This window comes from Jaculus jaculus, chromosome 4 (genome assembly GCF_020740685.1).
Source record: "Jaculus jaculus isolate mJacJac1 chromosome 4, mJacJac1.mat.Y.cur, whole genome shotgun sequence".
Taxonomy (NCBI): Eukaryota; Metazoa; Chordata; class Mammalia; order Rodentia; family Dipodidae; genus Jaculus; species Jaculus jaculus.
In genome coordinates, this window is record NC_059105.1 from 66,123,837 (window position 1) to 66,135,742 (window position 11,906).

The window sequence follows — 11,906 nt, forward strand, 5'->3', positions numbered from 1 at the left end:
TGAGACTAGAGCATGAATTCCAGGTCAGCCTAGGCTACAGCAAGACCCTACCTCAAAAAAAAAAAAAAAAAAAAAAAAGGCAATTTTCTCTAAGTTATTTTAAATATTGCTCATCTATTACATAACACTAAAAGGTATGCTAGAGCAGGGATATCTCAAAACTCAAAACATATAAACTAATATATTACAAATCTGAAAATAACAAGGTAGTTAAGACCAACCATGAGAATACTTGAGTACCATGTCAATTTTTGTTAACTTAAGAAAAATATTTCCCAAATTTCCTAAAATTAAATATTAAAGAATAATTTAACTATTAACTCAATTGCTGAAAGCATATATAATACAATTAGTTAATAATCAAAAATAGAACCATATAAAGGTAGTAAGTCTTAAAGGGGACACTGCTTTTTAAAGTTCACAATCTTCTCCAACCCTCAAAATACCTGTTTATGAAGCCGGGTATGGTGGCGCACACCTTTAATCCCAGCACTTGGGAGGCAGAGGTAGGATTGCTGTGAGTTCGAGGCCACCCATAGTGAATTCCAGGTCAGCCTGGGCTACACTGAGACCCTACCTCGAAAAAAAACCCAATATATACGTATGTATGTATGTATGTATGTATGTATGTATGTATGTATGTATATATCTGTTTATGAAGCTTTTCTTGTCAGATTACTATTGACTATAAGTAAATCATTTGTCTACACCACCCCAACTGTATTTTTGCCTCAAATTTAAGATAAAGGGGCTGGAGAGATGGCTCAGCAGTTAAAGCACTTGCCTGCAAAGCCGAAGGACCCAGATTCAGCTCCCTAGTACTCATGTAAGCCAGATGCACAAGGTGGCCACATGGGTCCAGAGTTCACTTGCTCACTTGTAGTGGCTACAGGCCCTGGCGTGCACATTCTCTCCCTCTCACACATACTCTCTCTCTTTCTCTATCTGCCTCTTTCTCCCTCACAAATAAATAAATAAATAAAATATTTAAAAAAATTAAGATTAAAAGTGTTTAAAAACTACTGAAGTTCTAATTCTTCAAAGCAAAGTTTTAAAGCAGATGAGCATGAGTTGGATTCTGCCTTGGCAGCTCCTGCAACAATCACTTTTTTAAAAGAAATTTTTGTAGCTTAGGTATGGGAATGCCATAAGCTGGCAAAAGTAATTGTTTCAGTTGGGTGTGGTGGCACACGCCTTTATTCCCAGAACTAGGGAGGCAGAGGTAGGAGGACCGCTGTGAGTTCAAGGCCACCCTGAGACTATATGAATTCTAGGTCAGCCTGAGCTAGAGTGAGACTCTACCTCAAAGAAAAACAAACCACACACACACACACACACACACACACACACACACACATGCATGTGCGCGCAGAGAGAGAGAGAGAGAGAGAGAGAGAATGAATGATGACCTCAGTACATTATGTATATTATTGAGGTTGTCAATAGAAGTTTCTTAAAAAAATAAATCCAGGGCTGGAGTGATAGCTTAGTGGTTATGGCACTTGCCTAGGACGCCTCTGGACCTGTTTGAGAACCTAGTACCCACATATAGCCAGATATACAGGGTGGTACATGCATCTGGAGTTCATTTGCAGCAGCTAGAGGCCCTGGTGCACCAATTCTCTCTCTCTCTCTATATATATATATATATGTGTGTGTGTGTGTGTGTGTGTATTTCTCTCTCTCTCATATAAATCATTAAATAAAATATATTTTAAAAATTAAATCCAGCCAGGCATGGTGGCACATGCCTTTAATCTCAGCACTTGGAAGGCAGAGAGGTAGGAGGATCACCAACAGCTTGAGGCTAGCCTGAGACTACATAGTCAATTCTAGGACAGCCTGGGCTAGAGTGAGACCCTACCACAACAAAACAAAAACAAAAAGTTAATTAAACCCTTCCTACTTGATGTCTCAAATTTACAGCCCTAAAGTTATTAAGTATATTTGATAGTGCCTTCATTGCTAAGTCTTGCTTCCAAACAACAGATAGATAACTTGACACAAAAGCAGCCCAGCTCTGTGATGGGAAAGGCCACGTGACAGAGAAGGGGCGGGGGAAGAAGCAAATGCAAACTTACTACTGCCTGAGCTTGGGTAAAGGACAGTGCCTCTCTGAACTCAGCTTTCTCGGTGGCATGAATTCTGATTCTCCCTAAGTTCTGGGAAGAGAGGCGGCCCGAGAGTACCCTGCACAGTGCTCGGGACAATAAATAAAATTATGGTTTTCTAATTATCTTACCCTTTATAATCAGTTCTATTTTCCTCATCCTACTCTCAGAATTGTTTCTACTATATATCCACCATTACTTTTATAGCATGGTTATTAATAAATAAATGTTCTATTGATCTCTAAATCCTTTTCATCTGCATTTCTTTAAGGATATGTTAATTTCTTCTCACCCCTTTCTTTACTGCCCTATTTTTTTTGGTCCGGTCACTTTTGCCAAGATTGTCTGACAACTAATTATTATGTATGAATTTTGAGATAGCCTTGTTCTGTTGCCCAGGCTGGTCTTGAACTTGTGACCCTCCTGCCTCAAACCCAAAGCTAGAATTACAGGTGTGCACTTACCATGCCTGGTTGCAGCTATACTTTTTTCTTTCTAACTGGTTTTCACAGGGACAATGCTTAAGTTACCAGGGCATTTGTCTTTTTCATTTTCAGACAGGGGTACCTCTAGGATCTACTTACTCAGCCACAGCACTCACTTTGGGAGAGTTCTAGCACACTCCTTCCATACTGCCACTGCCCTCTTTCCGACCTCATCTTCTGCACGGCACGGAGTGCGCAACCCAAGAAACTGCAACCTGCTTTAATCAAATTCAACATAACTTTAAATTTTTTTTTATTTTATTTTTTAAGGCAAGCACAACAGCCTGGCCTTTATTTTATTTATTTATGTATTTATTTGAGAGCAACAGAGAAAGAGGCAGGGGGAGGGGGAGGGAGAGGGAGAGGGAGGGAGGGAGGGAGGAAGGGAGGGAGGGAGGGAGGGAGAGAGATTGGGGTGCCAGGGCCTCCAGCCACTACAAATAAACTCCAGATGCATGCACCCCCAGATGCACCTCCAGACAGGTGGCTTACGTGGGTTCTGGGGAACTGAGCCTCAAACCAGGGTCCTTAGGCTTCACAGGCAAGCACTTTACCGCTAAGCCATCTCCCCAGCCATAAAATGTTTTGACTTTATAAAAAGATTAGCTTTAGAGGAAATTGGTTTTTTAGAGTTTCACTGGGTTTTCTATCTTTAGATTTATATGGGCCTTTTGTTTCTAATTTAGATACTTGCTTTTTCCATCCTTAATCTGTACTTTCTTCATAAAAGTAGTTTTCCTTTCTTCACAAATGTAATGCTTCTTTCTGACACAGCATAGAAAGAAAACTCAATTTGTTTTATCATGACTTAGATAAGATTTTTAAAAAGATTTCCCCAAAACAGCCCTGAGCTTTCAACATATTATTGCCTGTCATAATGCTTACTTATACTAGTGATGTTTTGGCTGCCTTAATGTAGACTGGTAAATAAATTAATAAAAATTTCCCGTTGTCATGTCTATTAGAAAATGTCATTTGGAATCACTGTCCTGTATTCTTAAAAAGTCCTATCTTCAAAAAGTAGAGAACACTTTGGTTTGTTGGATTTTCTCATGTCAAGGTCAAAGATTCTATTCCTAAACAGGATTGCTGTTCTATGTTGTTCTTTGAAACAAGAACCTGCTGCAATAATGAAAGCTGCAAGGCTCCATATAGAAATAAAAAGAGCACTGTGGTGACCATAGGTATTTCCTTCAAGACTTCTCCCAAAACAACATAGCTTCCACAAAACTGGCTGAGCTCAGCAAATAAGACTTCTTCAGAAATGGATATCTGAGAGGAGCCAATTTTAAATAAGAGTCTGAAAGACAGAGCAGCTAAATTTCCCCTCTATCTGTACTTTACCATATAAGTAATGCAACTCTCTAGTTAGAGCAAAGGTTAAAATAAAAACAGGATCGTTAAATGAAACATTCTTAGTCTCCATTAATATTCTAATAAATGAAAATCAACTTCCATGGCATGCTTCCTGGCCAGAAGTGCTGTTAGCAGTAAAATAAATGAGGACCAGGGGAGGCCCCAGGCCCCAGAGAGGCTGTGTAGAATGAGTCTGCGCTCAAACAAAGCCCAACAAGACAATGTGGATGGACCACCAGATGAGCTCCTTATAGCACGAGGAAGACAGACCAGCTGAGTGAAGATGGAGGGCATGAAGGGGACAAATTCTTAGGCGCTGGCAACCAGGGGAGTGTACAGGAGGTGACTGGGACGGTATTCATCAGGGTAACAGGTCTACTTCCTGGGCAAGCCTCCCACCCATGCTAAGGGCCTGCTGCATCTCAGCTTTTATCTCTACCCCCAGAGGCATCCAACCATTCTGGATGCTGACAAACAGGATACAACCTCAGACTGATAACTCGAATGAAAGCGCCTAACAAAAGCAAATGTGCCAGGTCAGACCCTGGCCATCTTGACAGAAGATAGAAGATAAAAAGATATGGAACATTAAAAGCAGGGAAGAGCAAGGTCCTATATTATATTTTGCTGATCAGGAGGCAAAATTATCTGTGGGCACAAGTTACAGAAAGAATTCCTGACTATTAGAGTTGCCCAACAAGAAAATACTGTGCCCTCTTAGTGACTCGTCCCTGAGTGTACAGCGGGAGGGGGGATGAGGAGATCCTGAATCAGAGAGGTGAGATGGATGCTTCTTTATGGTCTACTCCGGCCCTGTGAGTACCATGACCAAGCAGCCTGGAGTGCTGATGGTCTCCTTCCTCTTTCACACGATGCAGTAATGCTCCTGACTGTAAATATCATAGAGAAGAGTAATGACTGCCATCTCTGATGGAAATAATGAAAATGATTGGACGACCTTCCTAAACTTCTTCTCCCAGGGTTGATAAGGTGAGACCCACATTCCTGATGACCACTCTTCTCTCTCCTTCTCCATTCCAAGAGCAAAGAGCTTCCCCTTCATCTTGATAGCAGGAAAATTACCACAGACTATAAAAACTTTCTACATTATGATCTACGCTTATTCTTTTTTATTTTTTTCATTGACAACTTCCATAATTATAGAGAATAAACCGTGGTCGTTCCCTACCCCTGACTTTCCCCTTCACACCTCCACTGTCCATCATACTCCTTCCCCCTCAATCAGTCTCTCTTTTATTTTGATGTCATCATCTTTTCCTTCTATTATGATGGTCTTGTGTAGGTAGTGTCAGATATGCTTATTCTTTTCTTAGTAAAATGAAATCACATTACCCCATATAGCAAAGCTTAATGGGGCCAGTTCCCATACATGGAGTACACAGCACTGAGCAGAAGGTATGTGCAGAAATAAAAAAAAAAAAACAAAAAAACAAAAAAAAAAACGAGGAAGGGGCTGCTAAGATGGCTTAGCAGTTAAGGCACTTGCCTGAGGAGCCCAAGGACCCAGGTTTGATTCCCCAGTACCCACATAAGCCAGATGCACAAGGTGGCGCATGCATCTAGAGAGAGTTTGTTTGCAGTGGCTAGAGGCCCTGGAGTGCCTATTCATTCTCCTCTCTGTCTCCCTTTCCCTCTTTCTCTCTCAAATAAATAAATATATATAACAACTTAATAATAATAAAAAAGAAATCCAAGTCCTACAGCACCAATTTGACTTTAAGACTTATAGGAATAGAGGCCGGGAAGAAAGCTCAGTAGTTGAAGGCATTTGCTTCCCAAGCCTGCCAACCTGGGTTCAATGCCTCAGCCACCCACAAAAAACCAGACAGGCACTCTTATTTGCAACAGATCCTGGTGCATGTGTGCATGCACACACGTACGTGCACATACACACACACACATAAATAACTTAATATTTATAGGAATAAATGTGTCTTTTTATATCGGTTTGCTCAATTAAGAAGAGGGAAGAATGAAAACTTCACATGAATTTTAAGAAAGGATTTTAAAGACAATGCTGCTTGCATGCTTTATGCCTATGTTTGTCAGAGTGAGTGAGTGTGGGTGTGTGTTTGTGTGTGTGTGTGTGTGTGTGTGTAGACCAGAGGTCAACTTCTCACTGTCATTCCTGAAGCACTGCCCACTCTTTTTGAGGCAGGGTCTCTCTCTGGCCTGGAATTCACCAACTAAGCTAGACTGGCTCGCTAGTGAACCCCGAATACACCTGACAGAGACCTGACTCCCAATATCCAGCTTTTTACAGATATGCTCTAAGGATCAATGCCTGGAAGGCAAGCACCCACTGAGCTATCTCCCCACCCTCACTGAAGGTACCTACGGCTGAATTTGTGAACCCCTGAAAACATGTTCCTTTACCCCCCCATTGTATGGTTCATGAAAGAAAGGTTTAATAAGCAATGATTTACTTCATGATCTAAACGCAAATTCTTTCCTTCTTTTTCGGGGGTTTGCTAAGTGGAAGTCCAGAGAGGAATCCAGAAAAGACAGTGTTGAGCCTTGATGACAGGCTGTACTCAAATGTGCTGTCAAGAATGGTTTCAACTGATTCCAGTTCTGGCCACTAGGCCATAGCCTTCCTCTGTTCCATTAACTTCCAAAGTCTTCATAAAGATATTTAAACATATTAATTTCAGATTCTTCCCTCCATACCATTACAAAGCTATATACAAGTGCAGAGGTATAGAGACCCTTATACCAAGAGCTGAAGAGTCATTATGCAAACCTCCTGCCTACATCTGCTATTGTGTGACTTGAGGATAGGTAAAACTGGAAGTCCTTGCTAGGAGAGGTAAGACAATCAGCTCTATACAGTTGAGAAATACGCAGGAAAAGCGGTCTCTATTGTTTAGTTGTAGTGATGTCAGTTTCAGGGACTGGTTCACGCATTTCCATGTGCTGTCTCATACACATCTCATCCTTAGGAAGCAGGTATTACTGTCCCCAATACACATGTGAGGAAACTGAGGATCAAGAGTGTCCAAGTTGCCCAAGCCAACTACCTAATTTTACAGTTACCCAGCTGGGATTCATCTTGGGTCTGACTCCACAGTCACATCATTTTCTTCTACCATATAAGACTTTTCATCAAATCATTCTGCTGCCTCCTAACTTCTCTTTTTTCCTCCCTTTACACAGACCCTTTTCTTACTGCAGGAATTACTGGATTGCATACTATCCACCTAAAGTTCAATTTGAGGCTTTAATTTCCTAGTAGCAATAGTGGCAAGGAGATTAGATATCAGATGTATGACTGCTTTGTTCTCACAGTCTTTCCCTGTGTTGGGATACTGACTGGCTATTAGGACATAATCGATGCTGTGGCTGTCTGTAGAAGGGTCAGACACAAAAGTCCCTGTGAATCAGTCAAACCCATCTATGTCCTGGCATGTCCAGGTGCAGGTACAGTTTTCTGGTCACAGCCGGAACTCTGATTTGTGTGTAGTTGGGCAAGGTTAATAGCCACAAAAGCAGCAACCTAAATCTTCCTCACAGTAAGATGGAAGGTGTCTTCGCTGTTCCTATTACATTTTAGACACACCAGCCACCCACTCTGCCAATCTGTCCTGGGCAGGATAAAATGGAAAACAAATGACCCAGATTGTTTTTTTTTTTTTTTTTTAATTTCCAACATCCGAGGATACAGATATAAGTCTGTCTTATTCCAACAACTTCTGTAACACCACACATACCTATTCCTGGTTTTTCAAAAAATCCATTGGTTCCTTCCTTTCCTTTAAAAATTCCTAAAATCCACTGTCTATGTCTCTCTTGCTCAACACACTAACAGCTTTACTCTGCATGATCTCTTTTCATGAAATATCATTGCAGTTTTTCTAGTGCTTTCTCTGATGATTAAATTATTCACTCCACACTCTTTCTAACTCCAGTTTATAATTCTGCAGCCCTATCAAAGTCAAGTTTCACTGTTCTTTTCAGATAGGCACTGGGCCAATGTATTGCCAATAACACTCACTCTGTGCTAACTTAAAATACACAGTGTAACTTGCCAAGTTTCCTTATTTGGCAAGAAGGTCCCTCAGTTCCCAAGATCTTTGACCATCCATTTTTAGATCTAAATCTGTGTCTTTAATATTTGATTATTACTCCCGCTTTAATGTGTCCTTAGGTCTCCCCTAAAAGAATAAGAAGATGAGATCAATCATCTACTTTTTCATAGACAGTAAGAAATGTTTCCACTAAAACTTTCGACTTAAACACTCGCCACTTAAAAGAACTTCAAAACAGTCCCAAAAAGTTAAAGTCAAAATTACATTGTAAAAGATTGAAATAAACAGTGCAATTGCTCTGAAAGATCATTTTTCTTTATCTTAATTCCCTCTTTCCAAACAAGCTAAATCATGCTCATTGACAATCTCCAAACTTTCTATTACAGCAGGAATCTAAACCAAAGATTCTACAAATGACCAAAATCATAATTAAAATGCAATCATCACTTTTTTTAAAAAAAGTGAAGTTTCACTGTAAAGATGGGTCTATGATAATGAAGTCTGGCCTTGAATCACTTATTTTATCGTTAAACGTTTGGGTAGGTTTGGGTCCCTTAAACCCTGGCTATTTATTTCACCTAGGATCAGAAAAGCAAGACGACAGCTTCAGGGGTAAAACAGGAATATACTTTTAACAACCATCTTCACTCAAATATCCTCGATTCATTCTGCGAGACTATTCTCAGACACATTATTAATGAAAGCTGCTGCTTATTGTGAAATCGCTGGAATGGGCCACCAAATGGTGTGCTTTCACTATTAACGAAACTAACAAAAATAGTAATTAAAGTCCCCATAAACAGTGCTTATGCAGGATCTCAAGGCGCATCCGAAACATACATTTCCAGCCATCTAACAATGACGCCTCATTGTTGTTTTTTTTTTTTTTAGGCAATTCCATGTCTTCTAGCCAGTTCTGAATTAAAGTTGTGCTTTGTTGTTGTTGTTTTTTCCCCCCTGCAAGCTGTCGCGCGCACGCCAGGCGTGGCTGCGGCCTCCGGGGCACGCAGCACCCGGGCGGGGCGGGGCGGGCCCGGTGCGGGGTCTACGCGGGGCCCCCACGGCAGGCCCGGGGCGCCGGAGTCCGGCGCGGGCCCCGCGGCGCACGGGGCCGCGGCCGGAAGGGCTCGGCAGCCGTGGCCCGGGCTCGGCGGGACGAAGTCGTGCGTCCCTCGGGGCGCGCGCGCACCGCGCTCCGGGGCCGGGGCGACCCGCGCGGGGGGCCCTCGAAGGCCGGGCGCGGGGCTCCGTCCGCGAACATGTCCGGGCCAGGCCGGCTCGGAAGCGCCGCCCGCCCGCTCGCCCGCCGGGGACGCTCGCCGTCGCGCCTCCGCTCTTCCGGGCGCCAACTTGTCCGCGGGACGGGCCCGAACTTCCCTGCCCGCCGGCGGACGGCGGAGGCCCGGGGCCGAGGAGGAGAAGCGCGGGCCGGACGGCACGGTGCCCCCGAGGCGCCCGGGCCTCCGCGCGGCCCTCCCTCCGGCCGCCGGGCCCCACCACCTCGGGCCTTACCTGGCTCCCGGGCCGGGCGGGCGCGAGCAGCAGCCGGGGCGCCGAAGCCCCGCGCGACGAGGGTCCGGGGACGGCGGCCCGCGCGGCTCCCACGCTTCCGCCGCAGTCAGGAGTTGAACATTCCGCCTCTCCGCGCGGCGCCAATGAGGAAGACAAGTCACCGCCACAGCACCACCTACCTCCGAGCGCGCGCCCCGGCCCGGCCCGGCCCGCCCGGGCGCCACCCGCGCCCGCCCTGCCTGCCCCACGGGGGGCCCCGGCATCTCCGCGACAAGTTAACACTACCTTGCCTCAGCGGCCCCCAGAAGGCCCCCGGGGACGCCCTGAGGGGGCTGCTTGGCTCCTGGGAAAAGGGCCGGGCGAAGTAGGTTGCTATGGAAATCGGGATGCCGCGGGTACCCTAGGGATGTTGAGGAGGGCTCACGGCCTGAGGCGGCTCAGGTTGGTGGCTTTAACCTAATCTCCTTGAGGGGACAGAGCCCATCGCCCAATATTGTGAGCTGAAGAAGGTGGGCAGGCTTAGCAAGAAGTGGATGGGGGAGGGTGGTTTTGCGGGGCAAAAGGGAGAAGTTGTAAACGCTGTCCAGGGCACCATTATCCAGGGCTCTGAATTTGAACTTTAATCACGAGAACTGTGGCAAGTAGGAATAGGGTAAAATGGGTGTTTGTGTTGTAATGGTGATTTGGAGAGCAGTGGCGGTGGAAGAGATTGCTAGGGGTAAGTGATTATTGTCACGACCTGGTTATATGATCACGAAGATCTGAGTTAGAAGGTATGAAATTTTTTTTTTTTTTAAAGAAATGCAGTTGGTGGGTATGTTTCAGAAAGAGGCCACAGAAATTGATGATCCTTTCATTTGGAAGAGAAGAAAGAGATGATGCCAAGATTTGAGACCTGGGTGACTGGAAGAATGATGTCATCATAGACAGAAATAGAAATATGAGGAGGGGAGCTGGCTTCCTGCTGAGTTGGAAGTGGGAAGAAAAGCAGGTAGAGATACAGCGGTTGAACTGAATTCAGAAAAGAGGCCAAGGGAGAAATAGGAAATTTGGAAATCATCCATCTACGCTAAAAGATATGAATGCAGAAACACAGGTGAATTTTTTTGCATTAAAAAGACTGAGGATTTTGGATTAATAAGTTATTATCTTGGTAACTGAGGAATTAGGATTGCAAAAACTGACATGGTAAAACACTCTAATGTAGGTAATCAAATAATTCTAAAGACCATGTACCCATAAAAGGAAAAAATTGAAGCTCTTCAACAAAACACAGGCATAAAGAGACGATAGTTATTGTCTCTTACCTTCAGTGACACTTGCTTATGTCCTAATGAGTCAAAGAACCGGACTTTGGTCTTAGCCCAGCAAGGTACCAGGTGAACGCTTGGCTGGATAGACCCCAGGTTCCTCCTCACCAAAATAAGAGGTGAACAATGCATTCCAGCTTTAGAAATCTCGTGTCCATGGCTTTATATTGGTAACACAGCTTAAAAGCTCTACATCTGGGCTGGAGAGATGGCTCTGCCATTAAAGGCCCTTGCTTGCAAAGTCCGACTACCTGGGTTTCGATTCCCCAGTAGCCACTTAAAACCAGATGCACAAAGTGGAACATGTGTCGGAGTTCTTTTGCAGTGGCAGGAGACCCTGACATGCCCATACTCGCTTTCTCTCGGTTGGTCTTGTCTCTCCCTCTCTCTGTCTATCCCTCAAACAAATAAAAAACACATTGTTAAACAAAGCTCTACATCCACATTATCCTTCCTCTCCATCCATTTTTCCTTCATTCTATTTTCCTCATATAATGAGGCTCATAGACTAGCCAGCAGGAGCAATAAATTCCAAAAGGTAGTTTCACATGCATACTTAAAGGATCATCTGGTAGGCATGCTCCTCTCCTGTCTTTCCAATTCAGGTGCAAGCTGCTTGGGTTCATATCTCCTGTGTGCCCATTGTTGAAATAAAAATAAAATCATTGTGTAATAAGTGGATTGCCTCAAGTTTTAGAGTTTTCTTTCAAGATCTCTGTTTCCTTGGGGTTATACTGACCTCTTTGGACCCCTGAGCTAATTTAGTCTAGTGTAGTGCTTCCTTCTGTGACTGACTCAGCATTGTGTGTGTGTGTGTGTGTGTGTGGTGTATGCACATGTGTGTGCCTATCCTGTGGCAGGATGCCCTCTCCTGGGATGGCCATAGCTGGACGGTGAGTGTCCCACTCCACCATTCTTCCACCAGCTTTTTTTTTTTTTTTAAGCTAGATTCTTACTGATCCTGGAGCTTGCTGGTTTGGGTTTGGTTTGTTGTTCTTTCCATGAGCTCCAGTGATTCTTGGGTCTCTGCTCCCATATTGGACTGGGTACCCATGCCCACCTGTCTATATGGATCCTGGGTAT

At 44.0% G+C, this 11,906-nt stretch overlaps 1 protein-coding gene across 2 annotated transcripts in view; it reads right to left on the bottom strand.

Annotated features, from left to right (window-relative positions):
- Nucleotides 1-9,845, bottom strand: part of Map3k20 (mitogen-activated protein kinase kinase kinase 20) — a 188,993-nt gene extending 179,148 nt beyond the window's left edge. The window contains exon 1 of one of the 2 annotated variants that reach the window (XM_045146949.1): nucleotides 9,799-9,845. The gene's annotated coding sequence lies outside the window, so the exon portion shown is untranslated. Of the gene's footprint in view, nucleotides 1-9,513; nucleotides 9,577-9,798 lie in introns of those variants that run through there. The other variant, XM_045146948.1, reaches the window with a different exon arrangement.
- Between the last annotated feature and the right edge of the window lie 2,061 nt (nucleotides 9,846-11,906).